General features: G+C 31.4%; 1 protein-coding gene and 1 long non-coding RNA gene across 13 annotated transcripts in view; both read left to right on the forward strand.

The window, feature by feature from the left end:
* LOC115210389 (bone morphogenetic protein 1) overlaps positions 1 to 23,800 on the forward strand; it is a 2,987,986-nt gene that overhangs the window by 2,130,285 nt on the left and 833,901 nt on the right. The window lies entirely within an intron of this gene.
* On the forward strand, positions 3,759 to 9,545 carry LOC118762947. The gene is made up of 2 exons (XR_004998700.1): positions 3,759 to 3,958; positions 8,596 to 9,545. It is a non-coding gene; the product is annotated as an uncharacterized LOC118762947 (long non-coding RNA).

Consider the following 23,800-nt stretch of genomic DNA (forward strand, 5'->3'; position numbering starts at 1 on the left):
GCGCCTCCACACACACACACACATATATATATATATATATATATATATTATATATATATATATATATGTATATATATACATATTCACACAGAGACATATATATATTCACTTACTTTTAGAAATCTACAACCTTTTGAGGTAGTCCCCCTACATGGCCACATTTCAATGGCTAAATCAAGTAAAAGATAAAAGGTGTGTGTGTGTGCATGCATGCGTGCCCGTGTGTGTATGTGTGTGTGTGTGTGTGTGGTGTGTGTGTGTGCATGTTTGTGTGAGTGTGTGTGAATGTGTGTGTAGAACTCCCTGATGATCTATTACGTGAAAATATTAAATTATGGCAAGATTTCATAACTTGTATTTTATGATCAATGCATTTCTTGTGTTTTATAAAATACTTTGTGAATATCTGTATGATATGTATTTTGAAACTGTAGAGTACTGGCTTGAAATGCCTTTTAACACTGATAGGAGGAGAGATATTGTTGAATAGAGATAAAATCATTGGGGATCTTCAATTGAACATTTTGTGTGTACAGATATTTGTGCACACAAGTGTACACTTGTAAGTACATAAATGCATGCATCTGTGTGAGAGTTTCTTCTATATATTTGCTGCATCTAACTACTGTCCAGCAACAAGTTTTATTTATGTGTGTATGTGTGTGTGTTGAGATACATTGATAGATAGTGTACAGTCTATATATATACACATAAGTGAACTTTGGCAAAGTGGTTTTAGTTCACATTTCAATGGCTTACACCCACATATATCTGTGTGCACACATATATGTGTGTGTGTGTGAAGGCCATTAAAAAGTATCCCCATTTCATTATTTGTATTTATTTATCACTTAAAGGTGCTTTTGCCATATATTTTTCTTTCTGCTCATGTTATATCATAGTTCAAAGTCTTGATCAAAATGTTTGAGCTCTTATCAGTTCTTCATCTGTTTCAATGCCATTTGATATAATACATAAAGAAATATACAGTACTATATGAGAAACAATAAAATCATATGATTTTTTTTTTGTTATTTTTTGCAATAGATTTTAAGATAAAGAGACATCATATTGGTGCAATATCCTGATAGAAAATCAATGTATTGAAAATATAAAAAATATAGAAAAAATAAATCAACAAGTTTGTTATATTCTTAGAGTAGAAGAGGATAATGGAAGATGTACAGATCAATGTGAAGGTCAAATTTAAGTTTTTATCTTTTAGCTTATAAGGAAGAATGTGCTGAGCTTTTTAAGATGAATAAAAATTTAAGTATTTCCTTTTTGGTTATTTATGCATTTAGCATGAAAAAGACTTCTGAAATGAAATTTACGTGATGAAAACTGTTGAAGTTTGTAACAAAAGTACATTCCAAATTTAATTATATCAAAAATATGTGTGAACTTTTAATAAATATGAAAGTAAATTTAATTCTAAATTTGATTGCTTTTTAAAAAAAAATTTTTGGTTGAAATATATAGTTTGTTGATTTATTTTATCATTTTTACCATTAAATTATCAATATTCTTTAATAATATAAAAACTTTTCTATATTGACATTCACCTAGAATAGACTTCACCTTAAATTTCATTTATATCTTTTGTGCCTTTGTCTGAAGTGTATGAATACTTTTTTTGAAACCAAATCTGAAACTGTTGACCTTATTCTCAAGTGTTATAGACTAAATGTATTGTACTTCAGTATTTTGTTCTGAAATATTTCATACCATAGTTTTGGGATAAACATGTCTTTTTTTTTTTTTTCTAATAGGTTGACTATACTTCTCCATGATATCTTTGTGTGTTGTTAGAGCTTATTTCTTATTTGGTTTTGTTGATAGATACTAATTGCAGATTTTAAATCAATTTCCTATTCATTGCTATTAAAAAGTATCTTGTCTAAGGATATGTTTATGGGTGTGATATATGTATATATGTGTGTGTATAGATAGATATTGATATGAATGGAGAGCTAGAAACAGTGTCAGCATATATCCTAATGCATTTTAAAGAATGGTTTAAACAATTATGTTCAAGTGCAGAAAACCATACTTAAAGAAAAGTTGAGGAGGCTATATGTTCAAGGAGCTATACTGTTACAATGTCCAATTTGGAAACTTTTAGGAAACGTTTTTTTCTCTTTAAAAGCATGGTTATGTGGTTAAGAAGCTCTCTTTACAACCACATAGTTTCATGTTCAGTCCTACTGCATGGCATCTAGGGCAAGTGTCTTCTACTATAACCCAAGGCCAACTAATGGCTTGTGAATAACTGGTGGGTGTTTACGCCTACTGACTACAGACACACACACACACACACACATCTATGTCTTTGTGTTTGTCCATCACTGCCATTTGACGACTGGTGTTGGCTTGTTTACATCCCTGTAACTTTGCAGTTCAGCAAATGTAACTGGTAGAATAAGTACTCAACTTAGAAGAAAATAATGGGGCCAGTTCAACTAAACACTTAACCCTTTAGTGTTCAGATTATTCAATCAAACATAATGCCTCTTGATTCATATTGATTTGAATTAATCATGCATTATCTCATATCTTCAAGACCTTGATGGTGTAATTACCTAATGTAGAATAACATTGTAGGGTAGGTGTGAGAGCCTGGATCTGGTCTGTTTGAACATAAAACAGATTAATTATTTTGGCTGGATATGGTCGGTTTAAATACTAAAGGTTTAAAGGTGTAGCTGATGTCTAATGATTAAAAGAAGTAAAAGATAAAAGTTATAATGGAATGTCTTTTCATAAAAAGGCTAACTAAATTCCTCAGACTCATGAAACATATATTAATAAGATACATTACGTATCATAACTGCTGATAGCGAGATGTTGCTCAAATTATTCTTTGGTAGCTTTAATTCACTTTTCCATTACAGATAGTACTTATGATCTAATTGCTTAGTAATTGATGTTATCTACATTCTTCTTAACCAGCTATTGAAATCTTGATGTAATGTTTGGTTACTAAGCAGTCAATTTAATAACTCTGTTACATGCACCAGTAATTGTAATATTCTCTTAATTACCTCTAAATTCAAAGGAAATCAACATTTATTTTCTATTATTATTATTATTATTATTATTATCATTATTATTATTATTATTATTACTACTACTACTACTACTACTATTATTAAGGTAATGAGTTGGCTGAATCATTAGCATGCTGGGCAAAATGCTTAGCAGCATTTCATTTGTCTTTACATTATGGGTTCAAATGCTGCCAAGGTCAGCTTTGCCTTTCCTCCTTTTAGGGGTCGATAAATTAAGTACCAGTGAAACACTGAGGTCGATGTAATTGATTAGTCCCCTCCCCAAAATTTTAGGCCTCATGCCTATAGTAGAACAGATTATTATTATTATTATTATTATTTTCTCCCTTCCCCGAAAATGTATAATCAACAAGCCCCCTTCACTCAAAATGTGTCATCTAGAAGAATTTAAATAGTACTCTGCTTTACTTTTTATAAAAACAAAGTTTTTTAAATTACCTTGGGGAAGCTTTCAAACATTCCTAGATTCCCCTTGTTTAATTTTGGTCACAAAAGTTAAGGTTTCCAGACATATAGTCTACATATTTTATATTTTGTAAGTATTGCTTTTAGTCACCGGAGGTTTCTTCAAATGATAAAGTGAGAACAGGTGTTAGTAGCAGTGGTTGTAATTGTAATATAATTAAATATTGCATTGCTTAACTGGTAGAGAACAACAAGCATTTGACAGCATTTCAAATGCCAGGCAACTATGTTAATTTTTGCTGGACCCATGACAGCAGTTCCATCAAAGAGAACTTGTAGGGAAGATATATCTAACAAATAGTGACTATATGTTCTCATCATCAAGGAATCTCTGCAGATGCTGTAGCCTTTGTGCATGTCTATGCATCATCAATTATACCATACTGAACTTTCCAATCTAGTCAGAAGAAAACTAAGGCAAGGTAAATAATGTTAACATTCTGAAACTAAATTTCTACATTTTAGTCTATATTTCTTTTATTATTTTGTACTTTTGTACTTATTTCCTTCCCTATGTGCTTATAATATAATAAATTATGCATGTTTATTGCTTAATACTCTTTAAAAATGCTCACTAAATTAATGATGAAAAGTGATGGATATATTTTAAGTCTGCCTAATAAAACTAAAATAAAATACCTTGTCTAAGAACATAGTGTGATAGTTGTGGCAGTATATATATATATATATATATATATAGAGTGCTGCTGATCACTGATAGCTTGAGCTCTGAATGTTTTAAGGCTTATAAATATAAACCTTTGCTTTGAATATTCTAAAAGTTCTCAGAGAAACACAAATTAAGATATATGACTGGAGTTTCTGCCAGTAATATAAATTAGACAATACAGACGATGCTTGTTTTAGCATTTAACTTTGCAATCAATATCTTAACACCCACTCATACCTATGATGTATTTTATCAATTTAAGGCCAGAAGGAAACAAACAAAAGGTTAGAAGTTACATGAAATAAAAGGAAGTTGGTAAAGCCATGTAGAATTATTTATATTTACTGCAAATCACATTAATTGCTAGTCTTAAGTTCAAATAATTTCATGAAATTTTACGAGAAGCAAATTCTTATACTGTATTGTATGCTTTTGTTTCTTTCATTTAGTTTTGTTTTCATTTAGCTAACACTGTTTATTTTCTTTCTTCACAGTAATAAACTCAGTTGTTTCAATCACAAGCTGAGTACTAACTTTAGAACTAAATAAAATAATGCTTTGAATGAAATGCTAAGCAAACTCAAGATGTTTATTAATGTTTCCTATTTTGCTCCATCAAGGAATTGTTTTACTACCATCATTATGAGCATTCATACTATTTTCTATTCAACTTGATTCTCTTGTACAACATTCAGAGAAATGTTTTTATTTTAGATGTTACAATTGGGGACAGAAATGTTGAAGGCGATTAAGTTTTTGTTGCCTTTGATAGGGGAGATACTATTGTTCTTACATTTGTTAGCAGCAACAGACTGGTTGTTTACTGGATGTTTGGGATGTGGATAGAAATTGACTAGTGGTGTTACTGTTACTAGTTCTTTGTCTGTATCAAACTGGTTAAATTGTACAAATGAAACAAAGATAAATAATCAAATCAGCAATATTTAATACACATACACATACAAATATAAACACACATGCAAACTCATAGACTAACTAAAATGAAATAAAGGAAATAAAAATTTTCCCTGATCTAAGTTAAGAACTATAATCATAGTAAAAAATATTTCGCAGTTATCAAACACTTTTTTATCATTTCATTGATTCCACAGTAGTAAAAAGAAAATTTGTACTCATACACACAAATATATATGTCAATATGTACAGATGTGAATATCTGTGTTTGTGTGCATATGTGCATGTTAATGTGTGTGCACATGTGTGTATAAATATATGTATGAATGTATATATCCTTTCTCTCTCTCTCTCTTTATGTATATATATATATATATATATATATATGTATATGTATGTGTATATATATATGTATGTATATATATATATGTATGTGTATATATATATGTATGTATATATATATATATATATATATATATATGTGTGTGTATATATATATGTGTATATATATATGTATGTATATATATATATATATGTATATATGTGTATATATATATGTATATATATATGTGTATATATATATGTATGTATATATATGTATATATATATGTATGTATATATGTATATATATATGTATATATATATGCATATATATATATATATATATATATATATATATATATATATATATATAGTGTCTGCTCAAATTTGAAAGAACTGATTTTCAAACACACAATATATTTGCATTCAGAAAGCTAATAATCAAATAAAGGAATAGAATACGTTAAATTACTATGTATTGATTATGATTGTACAACAATCAAAATTAACTTTTTTTGTAAGCTTTTGGTGGTGGTTAGGTTGAAATTTGGTTTCTGTTAGAATTCAAATTTCTGAGAAAGTATATATTTTAAAATGTATTACTTATTTTTACTTTGAAAATAGAAGTTCTTTTTGAAAGGAAATAGATAATTCTCAATTTTTTTTAAAGCAAATTTGCAATATGTAAACTAAGCTATATCTAGATTTCCAACTATTGGTGGTTTACAAATATATGATTAGTGCAGCAAGCTTTGTTGCTATGATGTTTGCTTTGTAGCCATGTGGTTTCAGGTCTGGTCTCCCTATGTAGGACCTTGGGAAAAGTACTCTACTGAATAGCATGACTGTGTGGTAAGAAGCTTGCTTCCCATCCACATAATTCCGGGTTCAGTCCCATGCCACGGGATCTTGAGCAAGTGCGTTCTATTATAGCCTCATGCCAACCAAAGCCTTGTAAGTGAATTTGGTAGATGGAAACTGAAAGAAACCTGTCACAATATGTGTGTCTTTGCGTTTGTCCTCCATCACCACCCAGCAAGAAGTACTGATGTGTTTACATCCCTCATAGCCTAGTGGTTTGGCAAAGAGACTGATAGAATAAGTACCAGGCTCAAAAAAATAAGTACTTTGGTTAATTCATTTGACTAAAAAACTTGTCCAAGGTAGTGCCCTGACATAGTCACAGTCTAATGACTGAACAAAGTAAAAGAGATAAAACCTGAATATATATATACTAGCAGTATCGCCCGGCGTTGCTCAGGTTTGTAAGGGAAATAACTATAAAGCATTTTTAGAGAGTTATAGCCAAAAAATAGCAAAAAAATGGAAAAAAAATGATGGTAAATTTTTTTTGAGAGTTAAAAAAGGTGGAGTTGCGTCCCCTAGACGGTCTGTGGTTTGGGTTTCTGATTCTCGACCCCATGTCGAATTTATCGATTTTTTTCAGAACTGGGGGAACTTTTCAAAATTTTCGCTGCGTTAGTTTTGAATTATAACATTGGGCTATGTGTGTGTCAAGTTTCATCAGAATCGGTTGAAAGCCGTGGTCGGAGTGAGGGTACGAGAAAACAGACACACAGAAAACGCACAGACAAACTGCCGTTTATATATAGAGAGATATATATAGTGTATGTGAGTGTATTTTACTGTTTCCTTGCCTTGACATCACATGATAGCTGTAAATGAGTGTTACTATCGTGCAAGTAGTGTATTTAGGGTTGGTTAGATGAAGAACCAAATATAATATAATGCTAACTGATGGATTTTCACCTCACTCAGAGATTAGTGTGTAGTGGTGGTCTGCCCTTGGACAGATCCTATGCATGTGAACCGACTCCAGCACTCTCTATGCAACCTGGAAAGGTCCATATTCTCACCTGCTGCCATTAAGTAGAAACATGTGTAGGTCTAAGGTCTATTTATATATATATATATATATATTCATAAAGAATTAAAGGTAGTGCTATGCTACTTTGTAATAATCCTTATTATTATTATTATTATTATTATTATGCCTTCCCCCTATTGGGAGTTTTAATTCTTACTTATTTTCGTTGTCATCCTGCTTTTGTACATGGACTTTTTCAAACGGACAAAACCCTTTGTAACTTTCATCCTGTGTTTTGTCCCTTTATGTTTTAATTGATTTTTGTTAGCCCTTGTGGCCAATAAACTAACGAATTATTATTATTATTATCATTATTATTATTATTATTATTATGATATATGTTTATATACTGTGAGTCATTTCTGCTGACACACCACTGATTCTGTCACTCTGCTATTCACAGAGTAATGTGAAATGAAGTGTTTTGTTCAGAAACATAATGCATCACCTGGTCCAGGAATCGAATGCATGATCTAGTGATTACTGTTAAACTGCTATTGACCTCAATGATAGAGGAGGCAAATATAGCTAAAGTTGTGTATAATATATATTATTTAGGTCACCAAGGAATTTCATTTGATCAGTATGAATTTTGAATATAGGCTTTGACTGGAAGGCAAAGAAAATAATCAGTATTTATTTACTAAGGAATGTATTTTATTTAGGAGAGATTGTTTTACTTAGAGGAATTAATAGTTAAAGCTTAAAATTTAAGATAAGTAATCGGTTAAAATAACCTAAGGTAAAAAAAAAGAATTAGACCAAAATTAATTACAAATTGTTTTAAAAATTAATTAAAAAAATCAAAATACATTAATGTAAATTTTAAAATAAGGGAAAAATAATTAAGAATACTAAATTTTCTAATTGTAGAGTTTTATGATTTAAATAATAATAGAAACAACAATAATAATAATAATATAATTAAAGCAATAAAAATTAGAATATTCAGTAAAAGAATAGTGCTGAAGTAAATAATACTATCACACTGTTATGTATATTAAGTGTACTGGGCCTAGAAGACATATCCAACTTGTTATATTAGGGTGTACTGATCATTACTCAGTTTATTAGTGAATGATTTTAATGTTCTTCAAAATAAGTGTGAACATCTTAACATTAATTCATTTCTTTTATTCAGTATGTTAGATTTGGATGTAAGGATATGCAGTGTCTCATCAGGGCATAAGTTACATTTTAATTCATCAGCATTATACAGTAGTTCACCACTTATAAACTATTTAATATCATACCTCTCTTTTTAGGCTCCAGAAGAATTTACTTTTCTTCTAAATTTAAACAAGGAAATGTCATTATATAATCTCAACTTGAAGCCAATTGCACAAGATTCTTTGTTGTTACTGAATATTTGTGCAATAAGTTCTTTCTGGAGCATCAGTTATCCAGTGGACATTTGAGATGATTTTTACCGTTACATAAACAGTTTAGCTTTTGAGAGATTTTTCATTGGAAAATTTCATTATCTTTATCTCTATCAAAGTGATAGGCCCTCCATATTATACATCATGGAAAATAGTTGGTCTTATTTATTAAAGTTTTTAGATATTCCTTTTTTTTATGGTAAAGGTATATCTTTTAATGATGTATCAACGAATAGCTTCTCCATTGGAAAGGTAATCCTCTGCAGGCACTCTAATGTATTTGAGGAATAAAAGCACTAAAGAAAAAGGAATTAAAAATCCAGGTGAAATCTTTTAAAGAACTCTGTAGAAATCAAACTTTGTTATGTATGCGTGTATATATATGTTTGTGTGTATACTCATATGCATATCTGTGGGTTTGTGTGGCTGTATAAAAACTGTTTCTATGCAACTTCCTTAATACCACTTGAACAAAAAATAGTGACATTGTTGATGTTCACCAGTAAACAAAATTCCCATAGATTCAGTGTCATCAGCAATTTCAATGTGTGAGGACCACTGGAAGAAAAACACATTACCTGAAAAACAAATGTGTTGATGGCAAGAAGAGCATCTGTCATCAAAATATAAAAAAATAATGCCTCCACATGATTTGTCCAACAAATGTCAGCATAGACAAAAAATGGATATAAAATCCTTTTCTTACTGCTGCTACTACTACTACTTCTTATAGAAGTTAAACAGGAGTTGGAAATTTTTCTCTTTGAATGGATTACAGTTTTTCTATTGTGATAAGGATTTTATTTTCTTCATTAAAGACATTTCGAAAAGTATTGCTACCGTTTTTGTTTTATCTTATTTTGCATCCCTTGTTTCTCCAATTGTCTGTTACAAATACATTACAGAATCCTTGCATTATGGAAGCACTGAATTCCTGAAAATCTTGCTATATCATGGAGTTCTGTAATGTGAAATCTATGTTGCTGAACATCAACATAGAATAGACTTCAATGGGAAAATATTCTTCATTTCTGGATTTCCACTTTGCAATAAGATTTTCATGAGTACAGTACTTCCATAATGTGTTATAGTTCGTGTATTAAATTGCCAATGTTGCTAGGACTATAATCATTAAAATTTGGTTCTTGTTATATCACCTAAATCAATGTAACATAAAGCCAAGTTGGTAATGAAATGGGTGATTTTTCCAAAACTTTACATGTGCCAAACACTTTCCATGTGATTTTGAATATTAACATCTATTTCATAATAGTAGCACCATATATACTTGAAGTTCCTATGAAGCACCATTATATGCTTAAGTATCAAATAGGGAATGTTGCCATGAATGATATACATAATGAAATATATTGAGCCATTTGTAGAAACTAGCATTATAATTTTTTTATACCGTGCATCTTAAACCATTTATTACTATATTTCTATTGAAATACATTGCCTTTGTATGGATAAACTTTGAAAATTTTCCACACTGTAATAAGATAACTTAGTCATTATTATTCTGGTGTTTGGAACATAATATGAAAGTTTGATAGAAATCTTTAATTTAGATCCCTTTAAAACAGATCATTTATATCACAGAATGAAGGGCAGTCTCAGGTGGGTTATTATCAAAAGAATGCAAGCAAAGAAATGTTTAAGTTATATTATATTCATAGATCTTCTGAGATATGAAGAATATGTTTTTGAATAATGTCATCTTTTGAGTGATGCTGCTAATATGTTAATAAAATTCTTGTGAATCATTGACAGTTTTTAAAAGTTGATTTTTTGATTAAGCCATTTGGCTTACACAGTTTTGTTTGTCTGTTTTTTCCTTGTTCTTAGATCACTCATTCTTTTGTTTGTTAGTTTTATGAGTTCTAATTCCAAAATATTCATATGTTTCTTGCTTTGCCAATATAAGGCTTTGACTCATAATATATTGCTCCACTGTTAGAAATCTTATCAAATGATTATACTAGAAGTAGTCCTCATAAAGTTTCAGCTAAAGACTTAATTAACTGAAACCGAAGAGTAGCTTCAAAGAAAAATGTTTGAATTTTATAGACATTGCTTCTATTTCCTTTCTTCAGAAGATTTTTGTTTATTTCCAGCACATTGTTTTGGTTCCAATTAGCCTTAGTACAGTAGCAACAGCTAATTTTGTCATAAAAAAAATAAACAAAATGTAAAAGAAGGCAAGTTAAGAAATGATTTTATGAATAAGTAAATGAAATTAACTTCCAAAGTAATATCTCTTGTAAGTAACTAGCTTATTCTTCCAATTAGCTACACTAACAAGAAAAGATCCAATTTTGACTGGTTATTCTTAATAGCAGAGAAATTAATCAAAAGATCAATTGTCTTTAACCTCTCAAGTTTTTTGAATTAGGTTTTGTATTTAGATGATATAATTGTGATATAATTATTATGTTAATAACCATATGATTATTGAAAATTTTAACATTAATTTGGTTATTGCAACATCAAAGAATTTCTAAGATTTAAATGTATATACTTAGATAAGAAAATGAATGCAAAGGAATTTTTTTCAATTTAAAGCATACAAACTTCAGAAAAAATTAACATACTTTCAAAAGTACAACCACTTTAAAAATAACCACACATCTTTGTATGGTATGCCTATAAAAATTGTTAATAAAAGAAAATCTTTAATGTTGTTATCTATATCTCTGTCTCTCATCCTAAACCTTTACCATTTTTGGTATAACAAGAGTGGTGTGATGGCAGAATTGTTAGCATACCAGACAAAATGCTTAGAATCATTTTGTTTTTACATCTTGTGTTCAAATGCTACCATGGTTGACTTTGTCTTTCATCCTTTCAGAATCAATAAAATAAGTACCAGTCATGTACTGAGGTCAATGTAATTGATTAACCTCCTCCCAACAAGTTTCAAACCTTGTGTCTATAACTGAAAGGATTATTGGTATAACTGCCATCGTTGTTGTTATCATCATTAGGAAATAGGTGCTGAAATATTGATATTACGTCAGTTTAGAATTATAGATATAAAAAAATACATTCCTTGATAGTATAAATTCTGGTACTATGGCATAATTAGATCTGCTACTCTCAGCAGCACCACCACAATGGGGATATCAACTATTACATGCATGGACTAGAATAAACTACCTTTCCTATTTATGCAGTAAAGACATTTTCTTATATCAAAATAAAAATTCCTCACCTGCTCTCAAGAAATAAATTAAATCATATTCATTTTACATTAATTTTTCTATGTTTGCAAGCATTTAATAATATAACCTTTCAGTATTTACTTGTACTTTGGAAATTTCTTTATATTCTCCATGCATTTTAAAGTTATCTACAGCATTTCAGAGATGAAATAAGTAAATTACTTGTAATACAAATCAGAAGAAATATTTTTGCAGATATTTCTATGTTATTAAACCTTGTTGTCTATCATTGAATAAAACCAACTCAAACCATTTCATTCACATTCATATTCTTTGAAGTAATGATATAGCAGCTGGTTCATGCATAATACATTCCATAAGACTTGTCATATTTCAATAAGTAAATATATATATATATATATATATATATATATATACATATATATATCAGTTAGGAAGTAGTTACTCTTAGTCCCTCATGAACCTGTGAGGAATTCTCTTGCTCAGAGTTCATATATCTTGCATGAAAATATCAGAATCTCTTGCATAAAAGCATCAATACTTTTCTGTTATATTTTTTATCTGGAAAAAAACAAAACAAACAAAAAAATCCAACAATTTTATTCTCAGTCACTTGTTTTGTTATGTAACTTTACCAAAAGTATGGCTGTGTGGTAAGTAACTTGCTTACCAACCACATGGTTCTGGGTTCAGTCCCACTGCGTGGCACCTTGGGCAAATGTCTTCTACTATAGCCTTGGGTTGACCAAGGCCTCATGAGTGGATTTGATAGACAGAAACTGAAAGAAGCCTGTTGTATATATGTATATATATATGTGTGTTTGTGTGTCTGTGTTTGTCCCCCCAACTTTGCTTGACAACCGATGCTGGTGTATTTACGTCTCCATAACTTAGCGGTTCGGCAAAAGAATGCGATAGAATAAGTACTAGGCTTACAAAGAATAAGTCCTAGGGTCGATTTGCTCGACTAAAGGTGGTGCTCCAGCATGGTCGCAGTCAAATGACTGAAACTAGTAAAAGAGTAAAAAGCAAGCGAAACCATTTTGAATATCTAACTTAAGCTATGTAGTTAGTTATTAAAAAGCTTGAATTTCAGCCTGTTCATTTTCTTGGAAACACAGAGTTCTAAAATTTTGCTAGAAATTTTGCTCATCTTAAAATCAGTAACAGTGATATGACTGAACAGATTATGTAATTCTGTTATAGAGAATATCTATTGTTTTATTAATTTTAATCAGTACTGCATGTGTAATTGAATTCACTCAACAAATGTAAGGAAATATCTATGCAATTTAACTACGTATTTTCATGTGAATCATATATATATATATAAATACGCATGAAAATTTTGATACACAAACCACAAATTTTTGTTCCACTGCAAATATTGCATTTTATAGTTGGGTAAATTATTCTTATTTCTTCGAAAACCAATATCATTCACAAAAAATTAATCCTTCATCAAATAATGTTCTTTCTGGTTATATGAACATCTATAATGTGTAAAAGAATAAACTTCAACTATCAAGAGAAAGAATTAGAAATGTATTCTTTTCTATAATTAACAAACCCATTCTTGAAGAAGTTTATTGAAGATTTGTTGAGATTAGATGAAATATTTTGAATTAATCTGTGATTAAATCTAACAACCTAAATGTAAAAATGTTCTTCCCTATTGTACAACTTTATATATTTTCTCTGCAAAACCAAAAAAGGAAATCCATTTTTGTTTTCTTTCCATTTTTCCATAATATACTGTAAATACTGAGCGTTCAAAATTCTGTTCCAATCTATGTCATTAGATATTCAAAACAAATTGTGAGATATTTTGAGTAGTAGCCAAATGTATGTGAAATCTTGGAATAAGATTAGATTTTTATACTACTAGTTTCAGTTATTGTGTGCGGGAAAGGCTATAAATGTTTATGTATTTAAATTTAAATCACAATATTTGTTCTAAATTAAGTAAATTGTTTCAGTTTTAGAAGTGCAAATACTAGGCCTCTCATTTACTTACCATTGCTTATGTGTTTGTGTGTACGTTATATATGTGTGTTTGTTTGTGTGTGTGTGTATATGCATGCTGGGCCTCATGAAACAGTGACAAATGACCGAGACCTTTGGCAATATGCTGTGTTTGGGAAGAAAGATCTATTAAGCCAAGTAAAATAATAGTCATGGCAGATACCAGTGTCATGCAACTGGCACCCATGTCAGTGGCACATGAAAGCACCCATTACCCTTTCAGAGTGGTTGGCAGAGTATCCAGCCAGAGAAACCATGCCAAATCAGACTGGAGTCTGGTGCAGCCCCTCAGTTTACCAACTACGGTCAAACCGTCCAACCCATGTCTGCATGGGCAATGGACATTAAATGATGATGATGATGATGATGACTTCTCTTTAATGTACCCATTGTTGTGTTTAGCAACTCAATTCATACCTCAAAATCTGAACACTATTGCATTATTGCAATATAGATTGAGAACATCAGCAACCTCTTCAAATCCGCCTGTATTTTCCAGTCATTAGCTTCATTCATAAGGCTGAGTTTTGGCTTCCTTTTGTTCTTGCTCCCACACGAGAAATTACTGAGGACCACTTGGTGTTAATTCTCAGTGTATTAATACTGTTCCATTACTGTTTTAGTATATCAGCAAAAATACTCAAGACTTAGTTATTCTTCAGAGATGCATAATCTCTGTGCTTGTGTCAATCAACAGTCTCTCTCAAGCCCAAACATTAATACTGGCTGCAGGTGTTATCATGTAATCACAATATAATTGACTCTTTTATTTTTGGTATCATGTCTCACGCTAACTTCCTTTGCTCAGATGTCTGCCATTAAGGCATTGAATACCCAAATTACCAATTTACTCACATGCTTTTTCTCCCCAACATGGTGAATGACTTTGATCACAATATCTTGCCTACCTTTTTTATATTCTGACAAGAAGTTCAGCTCATATATTCTGCACCATACTGCTCACCTTTTACATTTCCAGGTTGGCCTCTGCCATTGCAACGATTTTCCTAGGCTTCATTTTCTTCCTTACAACATTTTCAACTGGGTTGCATGAACAACAATGTCTACTGACTTCTCTAGCATCGTGTAGCAGCAGGTTTTTGCTAATTTAAATTTCTCCACCAGAGATGTTAAAGGCAGCTAAAATTTCGCATTAGCACTTACACAACCTAATTTCTGTAAATCCCTGTGGGAGACCGAAACCACTGTCATAAAAATCTGTTAGCATTTTTTTTTCATTCTCATAGTGTTTCAGACTTAATTTGAAGTATTCTCACATTCTCTTTCCTTGTAACACTTTGTTGTATTGAAAATGTGATTACCATTAAAACACTGTTATTGATTCACTCTGTTATCTTCCGGTTCAATGAAAATTTGGGTTTCTGCTCAAAAAAGAAGTTTTAATTACTATTATTATCATTCTAAGTACCATAATGATCTGATGACAGAATTGTTAGACGAAATGCCTTACAGTATTTCTTCTGAGTCTTCATGTTCTTAGTTAAAATCCCACCAAGGTGAACTTTACTTTTCATTCTTGTAGGATCTATAAAATATAGTACCAGTCAAGTATTGAGTTTGGCATAACTAAACCCTTCTCACTAGATGGATGACCTTATATATTTTTCAGAAATTGTTAATATTACCATCATGATATTCTATATTGACTTATGCCCCTTTTATGCTGCTCCATTTTGAATATTGGCTATCACAAGCACATGTACCTTTAACGTAGTTCTCAAGGAGATTCAGCACGACACAGAGTGGGGAAAGGCTAGCCCTTAGAAATACAGGTACTATTCATTTTTGTCAGCTGAGTGGACTGGAGTTATATGAAATAAAGTGTCTTGCTCAAGGACACAATATGTTGCCAGGAATTGAACTCATGACCTTATGACTGTGAGCTGAACATACTAACCCACTAAGCCATATGTCTTCACACACACATACACACACTAATCCCTATCACAGGTGTTATGTTCCAAAACCTCCTGCAATAGGTGAAAATCTGCAAAGTAGAAACAGTGCAGTACTGTATATTTTTTTAATATTTTTTTTATAACTTGTATATATTAATTTTATTATAAATGCAAAAGAACACCATGGAGGAATCAACATACACTTAAATGATAAACCCCGATATGTGAACCATGATATGGTGAGGGATTACTGTATATATATATATATATATATATATATATATATATATACATACATATATGTATGTATCTATATGTATGTAGATTTGTCTAATTTCTGTTTTGTGATGAGGCCTTGGTCATGGGCAGTTAAAATCAGAGTCTTTGTTTTTGATTTAAGCCTAGAGTTTTTGCACCATCATTAGTTTTCACTCTGCTTTAAAATTATTATTTTTTTTTGTTTTAGAATTAGTGGTTATAATCCTATAAGGGATAAACATATCTTTTAAAATATAATTTTGCACATGCTTATAATATAGTGACAACAGACTGACATTAGTTTAATTAAATGTATCATGATGGGTGCCATCTGTTGAAGGAATTATTGTTTTTCACTCTATGTTTTACTTAAAGAGTTTTTGTTTTTGTGTCAGAGACAGATAGATTCCAGCATTAAACTCACACATTTTCTGGAAAATTGGCCAAACGTCTTGCAGCAGCTGGCAAGGGTATTTGAGACAATATTAAGGAATAAAGCTTACTAAATATATTAGTTGAAGATCTTCTGTAGTTGTATTAGTTTTATCTCTCTCTTTCTTTCTCTCTTTCTCTTTCTCCCAATCACACCCATGCATACACACATACGTAAATATCTGTTGATAAACTAACATTTAACACCTTAGTGCAGTTGACCCACCAATCTGTATGACTGACTAACACCAATCACACAAAGTCATTAGGTATGAGAAAATAATATACTTCACCAGTGTACGATTCAATTATAACAGTATCTACACACTTCTAAAACAGTTGCATATTGAGCATTTTGTGTTATTGCATGGAAATGCAAAATGCATGTATATGTATGTGTTTATATATACATATAAGGTGGTCAATTGGAAAACTCATTTGAATATCAGCAAATACCCTCAAAGTATTTGATTTCTTCAGATTCTTTGCCTTTTGAGTTCAAATCTCACTAACATCAGCTTTGTTTTTCACCTTCCTGGGTCAATACAAAAATGCATCAACCAAGTATTTGGGACAGATTTATTTGTCTCTCTCTGAATAAGATACACAACACTGTGAGAAGGATGTAATGAATCATTCACAGTCTCTCTTTCTTCCAAGACTACCGCTTATATTCTATCATGGTAGAAAACTTGAGGCTCTTGCAAAATGTTGCACTCACATATACAGTAATTGCTTGCCATATTGTGGTTCACCTATCATGCACTCAGGATGTCACAAATTTTTCAGGCTAATATATGTAAATTTATATTGCAGACTCCTCAGTATATCTGGGTTTCTGCGGCCAATAAGTATTTATATTTCTTTAGATTTTAATTATTTCTGTGGGATGTTTTGCAATGTAATACCTGTGATAGTCGAGGGATTACTGTACATTAAACATTTTTACACATATATATATTTATGTATTATATATATGTAATCCAGCTCACAGTTCAAAATTGGAATTGTGATGCAGATCATTCTATGCTGTAGGCATCTATTTTGAGTTTCTTTAATACTAGTGTATTCTATTTATTGTTTTGCATCATGGTTTTTCCCTTTTGTTGAGGGGATATTGGAAGTCATCAATACAGCAAGTAATACATTTATTGTATTTAACTTATTCTAGACAACACCTATGTCACTAAATTGCTTTGGGGTAATGTACTTTATATCAAAGTTTCTTTAATTCTGTCTTCTTAGCACACCAGGCCATTGGGGGTTGTATTTGCAGTTTTAATACAGCTGCCATGATATGTCTTCACACATAGATTTCTTCTTTTCTCCCTTTCATTTTAATGTGTCTTTTTACAATTCTTTCAAGGTTGATAAATAAAAGAAGAAATCAATTTATTGACCTATAACTTTATGGAAACTAACAAATTATGCTTTTTGATTTATATAGTGAATGTATGCTTTTTTTTCTTTCTGATTTACTCTGTTTATCTTTAGATATTTATCTTTATCTTGCCCAATCAAACAAAAAATAAAATAAAATAAAATAAAATAAAATAAAACAGATCATATTGTAAGTATTACTGTGTAATAGTTATTGAGAACTAATATTAAGGGTATATCAGTTTGGGATTTGTAAAATTTCACTTGCAATTTCTTATAGTATTCCTTTTGTCTATTTAAGAAAGAGAATTAGAAGCTCTTCATTTTGAATGAAAAATAAAAAGTGAATCTTAAGGAGACATGGAAGGATTCAAATTGATTTCAATATATAAACACTTTTACTTTATTTGAAACTAATTCCTATGCAGCCTATTAATTTGAAGCAGTCTCTCTTTTTGAAAATTAATGACAATTCATTACACTAAACGCTGTGTGTATTACTATCAAAACTAAAATCTAGTAACTTTACTGAAAAATCAAGTAGTTGTACTGAGACCCTCAGCTGTGACAGAATTTGATGTGAAGTTAATTCATTGTGATACATTGTTTTTGTTGTTATAAATTTAGTTGTTGGAGTAAATTTTAGTGTAAAGACATAAAACTATGTTGTTGTGAAGAATAGAACATAGTGTTGGGATCCTTTGAGTTGACATATTTTTAGTTATTTGGACTTCACACTTTCAAATTGACTCCTGATTTTGTCAAATTTTGCTTTTGTTTTATCGCATAAAGGAAACAGGATTTTATCATTTCCATATTTTGCATATATATTTTAAAGGGCCCTTTTAACATGCAGATATGCTTCTTGGTAGACAAAATTATAAAGATAAATTCAAATGTTTAATACTGGTAAGTAGGGTAGTTTTAAAGAAATTTGCAAAGATATTAATTTGATCAAATATTATAATATAAACAGAAACTATAAAACCAAATTTGAAGTCATTGAGACACATTTGTAGATTGTTGTTGGTAGAATTAGTTATATTGCTGTATTCATAATGGTGAAGAGTTTTCATGATAGCTTGATGTATAAGGTGTCTTTAATGTTGACATTTTCTTGGCCAGACACAGATTCTATTTATGATTGCCTTCCTCTTAGCTGAAATTTTGCCAAGACCTTCTCAGCTGTGACTGAATTTGAACTGTAGTTAATTCTACACTTACCATTGTGATACTCTATTTTTATTGTAATTAATTCAGCAGCTATGCAGATAGGTAAGTGTAAAAGACACGAAATTATATTGTTGTGACTAAACACAATTTCAGGACACTTGTGTAGACATACTTTTATCTATTTGGACTTTACAGTTTCATAATAACATAGTTATAGATTCTGAGTTCGATTCCAGGCAGTGACCTGAATAATAATAATAATAACAATAATAATAATAATAGCAACATCGAAAAATACCTTATGAATGAGAACTCAGGTTCGAAATTTCCCCAAGACACTGATGAAGGCTGTAGGGTATATCAGCTGAAACATGTTAACAACAAAGAAGATGAGAATAAATATCCATCAATTGTAAATAATTATTATTATTATTATTGAGTGAGAGAGCAGTGTATGCCATCAAAGTGACATTGAGGTACAAATTTACGTAGCCAATATACCCATCATGACTACCTATCTGATAAGGGTATACCAGGCACATGCATCACAACCATATGTATGTGACATGGTGATCTCACATCAAGATAAACAGTGCATGACCTTGCAGGTGGGGCCCAGTTAAAATTATCTTCAGGTCGAATTGCCCATCCTGCTCAAAAGGTCCCAGAATAAGATTTGTATTAAGGATGATGAACAAAACACCCATGTTTCCAGAGGTGATTTATTCAAACCCTGAAGAATTCCTCTCAACACATGGCTATGCTGCTCCCCAACTACTTCGTCATCCACTAAGGGACATGCTCAAATTGTTAAGATCAAACAACTGACAAGCAAATCTGTGGTATTAAGCAGATTATTTGCTGTAGCCCGTCCTTTATACCAAGACAGAACAATGTACATTATAACACTGTCAATCAGTTAGGATCAAAAGCCATGAGAGCCATTGCCTGGTACCATATCAGGGCAGGCTGGTACTGCATCAGGGCATTGGACAGGCTGGTACTGCATCACATCATGGGCAGGCTGGCACTGTTGATGTTGTTGTTGTCATTGTGGTTGTGTTTTTTTCTTCATTAGGTAGAAACAGTTGAAGGTTAATTAAAGAAGGCTGTTATAATTTAAAAGTTAGAACTAAACTGTCACAATGTGCGAATGATTTAATTTGGAAAAACTTTGGTGGTGTCATTTACAGCTTGTTAGAATATATTAGCATGACTTCTTGCAGATTGCTAAGAATACTGGAAAGAGAAGCAATCCACGATATCTGATGCTTATATAAATAATGTGAATTTCAAATCACAAGTAACCACTTTTCAACCACAGCTAATTCACAAGCACGTACTAATTCTGAATTTATTATTAAAATCATGAACACAGCTGTGACTATAAAATATTTAGCACCTTCCTCACCTTTCACAAAAGGCTTCAGTTATCTTTTAATTGATCATATTTTTGTTTATGACATCATCAAATCTAATGAACTAAACTACCAAATAGGTTGTTTATACTAGATGGCTACTTAAAATGATCAGTGTATGCATCTGATGTTTTGACACAAATTAAACAATTACTTGGTTCTGGATATCAACAGATAAAACAACATAATTTACTCATTATTTGTTTCCTTGTTGTTCATCATAACATTTAATCACTGTCAAAATAAACTGAACAGGTTTTATGTTTATATAGCTGCTGAATGTAATGAATATGAAGGCAGTGAGCTGGCAGAAATGTTAGCACACTGGACGAAATGCTTAGCGGTATTTCGTCTGCTGTTATGTTCTGAGTTCAAATTCTGCATCCTTTCATCCTTTCGGGGTCGATTGAATAAGTACCATTTATGCACTGGGGTCGATGTAATCGACTTAATCCCTTTGTCTGTCCTTGTTTGTCCTCTCTGTGTTTGGCCCCTTGTGTGTAGTAAAGAAATAGGTATTTTGTCTGCCGTTATGTTCTGAGTTTAAATTCCACCGAGGTCAACTTCGCCTGTCATCTTTTCGGGGTTGATAAATTAAGTACCAGTTACGCACTGGGGTCGATGTAATTGACTTAATCCCTTTGTCTGTCCTTGTTTGTCTCCTCTATGTTTAGCTCCTTTGTGGGCAATAAAGAAATAAGAATGTAATGAATATGGTCATTTTTTGAATGAATGACAAATAGATAAAGATGGTCTCTAATGTAAAGCCTTCTGATAAAATTAATCTATCAAATACATTAAAAGAAAGTTTGACTATTTAAGATAAATTTTCACTTAAAATTTGCAACAAGAAGTAATGTAAAGCACATCAAGTAGTCAACTTTATAATACTTGGTTTACATTAATTTGTTAAATGATGTTTCTAGTTTATTTTCAGTTAGCACTGGAGATTCATGTATTCATTTAAAGTTAACTCTATAGTGGTGGTGTTGGTGGTGATAGAATTGAGATGAGAACAATGCTTTTAGGGTATTATTATGCCTTAAGGCAGGAGAACCTCCACACTCATCACTGCGAAGTAGTAATACAATTGTCAGTTTTGAAGTGCTACTAATGCTTGTGATGAAAGATCGTACTGTCTATCTATATGCTAGGTAAATTTCTGTGCTAAGAGTTTCATGTTTTGGCAACTAGAACATTGTTAAGTGTGATTCTGTTCTAAGAACATGTACATATATATGAATCTAAAGTTCATTTTAACATCTCTCTCTCTCTCTCTCACACACACACAGATACACACACAAATACACACACTCACTCACTCACTCACTCACTCACTCTAACAGTGCCACCCACAAGCCAATGCTTCTTGCTGCTTGTAAGTCATGAAAAGTGAAAAGGAGGATTTAGTATTTAATTAAGCTTTTATTCTTTAACTTTTTTCTTCAGCCTTTTGAGTAGAAGATCTCCTCTGGTATCATTATCTAATTAGTTTTATTGTCTGTTTCCTACAGTGCATTGAAAAACATCCGAAATTCATCCATGTCAATTATTTATTTTTGTTACCTCATAAATAATGCTTCAGGTGTGATGTAAGTCACTTATTAGAGGAAATTAACTTTACACTATTGTCACATTTCATCATTTATTTTACATGCACTGAGGAATGTCTCTAATACCTAGTTGCTTTTTCACTTCATTTTTGCTGTCTAGGTTTTATACTGTATATATAACAGGTTATTGTTACTTATTTCTTTTCTTATTACTATACTCATGTTAAATGGATTGTAGTGTTCAGCCTAGGTTAATTACTGAAATATATAGTGAATAATAATTATAACTTTCAGATTCATAAAAGCCATAAATCATTCAAAGAAAGAAACTAGTAATGAAGGGGCCTTTATTCAGTTACTCACCTTGCTAGGAAGTGCAGCCAAAATTACTCTGAAATCACATCCTATCAACTTAAAAAGAGAGTGAAATATTGAATAATGTAGTTTGAGACATGCTGTCTGCAAGAATGCATGATGTTTAAGAATGGAATACTCTGACCAAAGGACTCTTCAATCAGAGCTAGTCTGAGGCCAAAGAACACATCCTTGTTCTGTGGTACAGATTATGATTGGAAAATAATGTAGAATAATGATTCAGTAAGACATCGTCATTGTTTTAATATTCACCTTTCCTTGCTAGCATTGGTCAGATATGGAATTTATTGAAGTGGATTTTCTACAGCCAAATATCCCTCCTGTCACCAACCTTCACCTGTTCCACCATAACCTGATATATATTCACAAAATATTGGAAACAAAGGATGATGTTTGCTTGATGGTTGATATTTGTTTACAACTTCCACATGATGCCAAAGCAAAGACTCAACAACACACATCTGTCTGTCTATATATCTTTTTATCTTTTACTTGTTTCAGTCATTAGACTGTGGCCATGCTGGAGCACCACCTTGAAGAATTTATAGTCAAACGTATTGACCCCAGTACTATTTTTTTAGAGCCTGGTACTTATTCTAATGATCTCTTTTGCTGAACTGCTAAGTTACATAAACATAAACACATTAACACAGGTTGTCAAATGGAGGGATGACAGACACAGAGTCACATCCATCCATTCATCCATCCATCCATACATATATACACACATACATACTTACATACATACAAACAAACAACGAGCTTTCAGTTTCCGTCTTCCAAATCCACTCTCGAGGCTTTGGCCAGCCCAAAGCTATAGTAGAAGACACTTGCCCAAGGTGCCACGCAGTGGGATTGAGCCCAGGTATGGCAAGCTTCTTACCACACAGCCATACCTACACTAACAAAGCTTTGGTTGGACCAGGGCTATAGAAGACTTGCCCAAGGTACTATGCAGTGAGATTGAACCCAGAACCATGTAGTTGGGAAGCAAACTTTTTACCATACAGCCATGCTTGCACCTAGAAATTTTAAGATTATATTAATTCTGAAATTTTTTACTATTTTTTACAGTAATCCATCATAAATGTTTAGATGTATAATAAAGTTAAATTGAACTTTAGACAAACAATTACAATGTTTGTCTAAATTTTCTGATGATCTGACATGTAACCTCTCAAGGGACTGTCAAAAATGCATATATTTTAAATAGAACCGAAGCAGATTAAAATTAAAGTATTTTTGGTTATATTGTTTAAAAGTTACAAATGAATATCTCTGTTTGTGTAAATGGTTGTGTGTGTGTGTGTGCATGTGTGCATTTGTGTGTGTGTGTGTCTGTGTGCACATGCATGTATGCACAACAAAAT

The sequence above is a fragment of the Octopus sinensis genome, linkage group LG4, assembly GCF_006345805.1.
Source record: "Octopus sinensis linkage group LG4, ASM634580v1, whole genome shotgun sequence".
Classification (NCBI taxonomy): domain Eukaryota; kingdom Metazoa; phylum Mollusca; class Cephalopoda; order Octopoda; family Octopodidae; genus Octopus; species Octopus sinensis.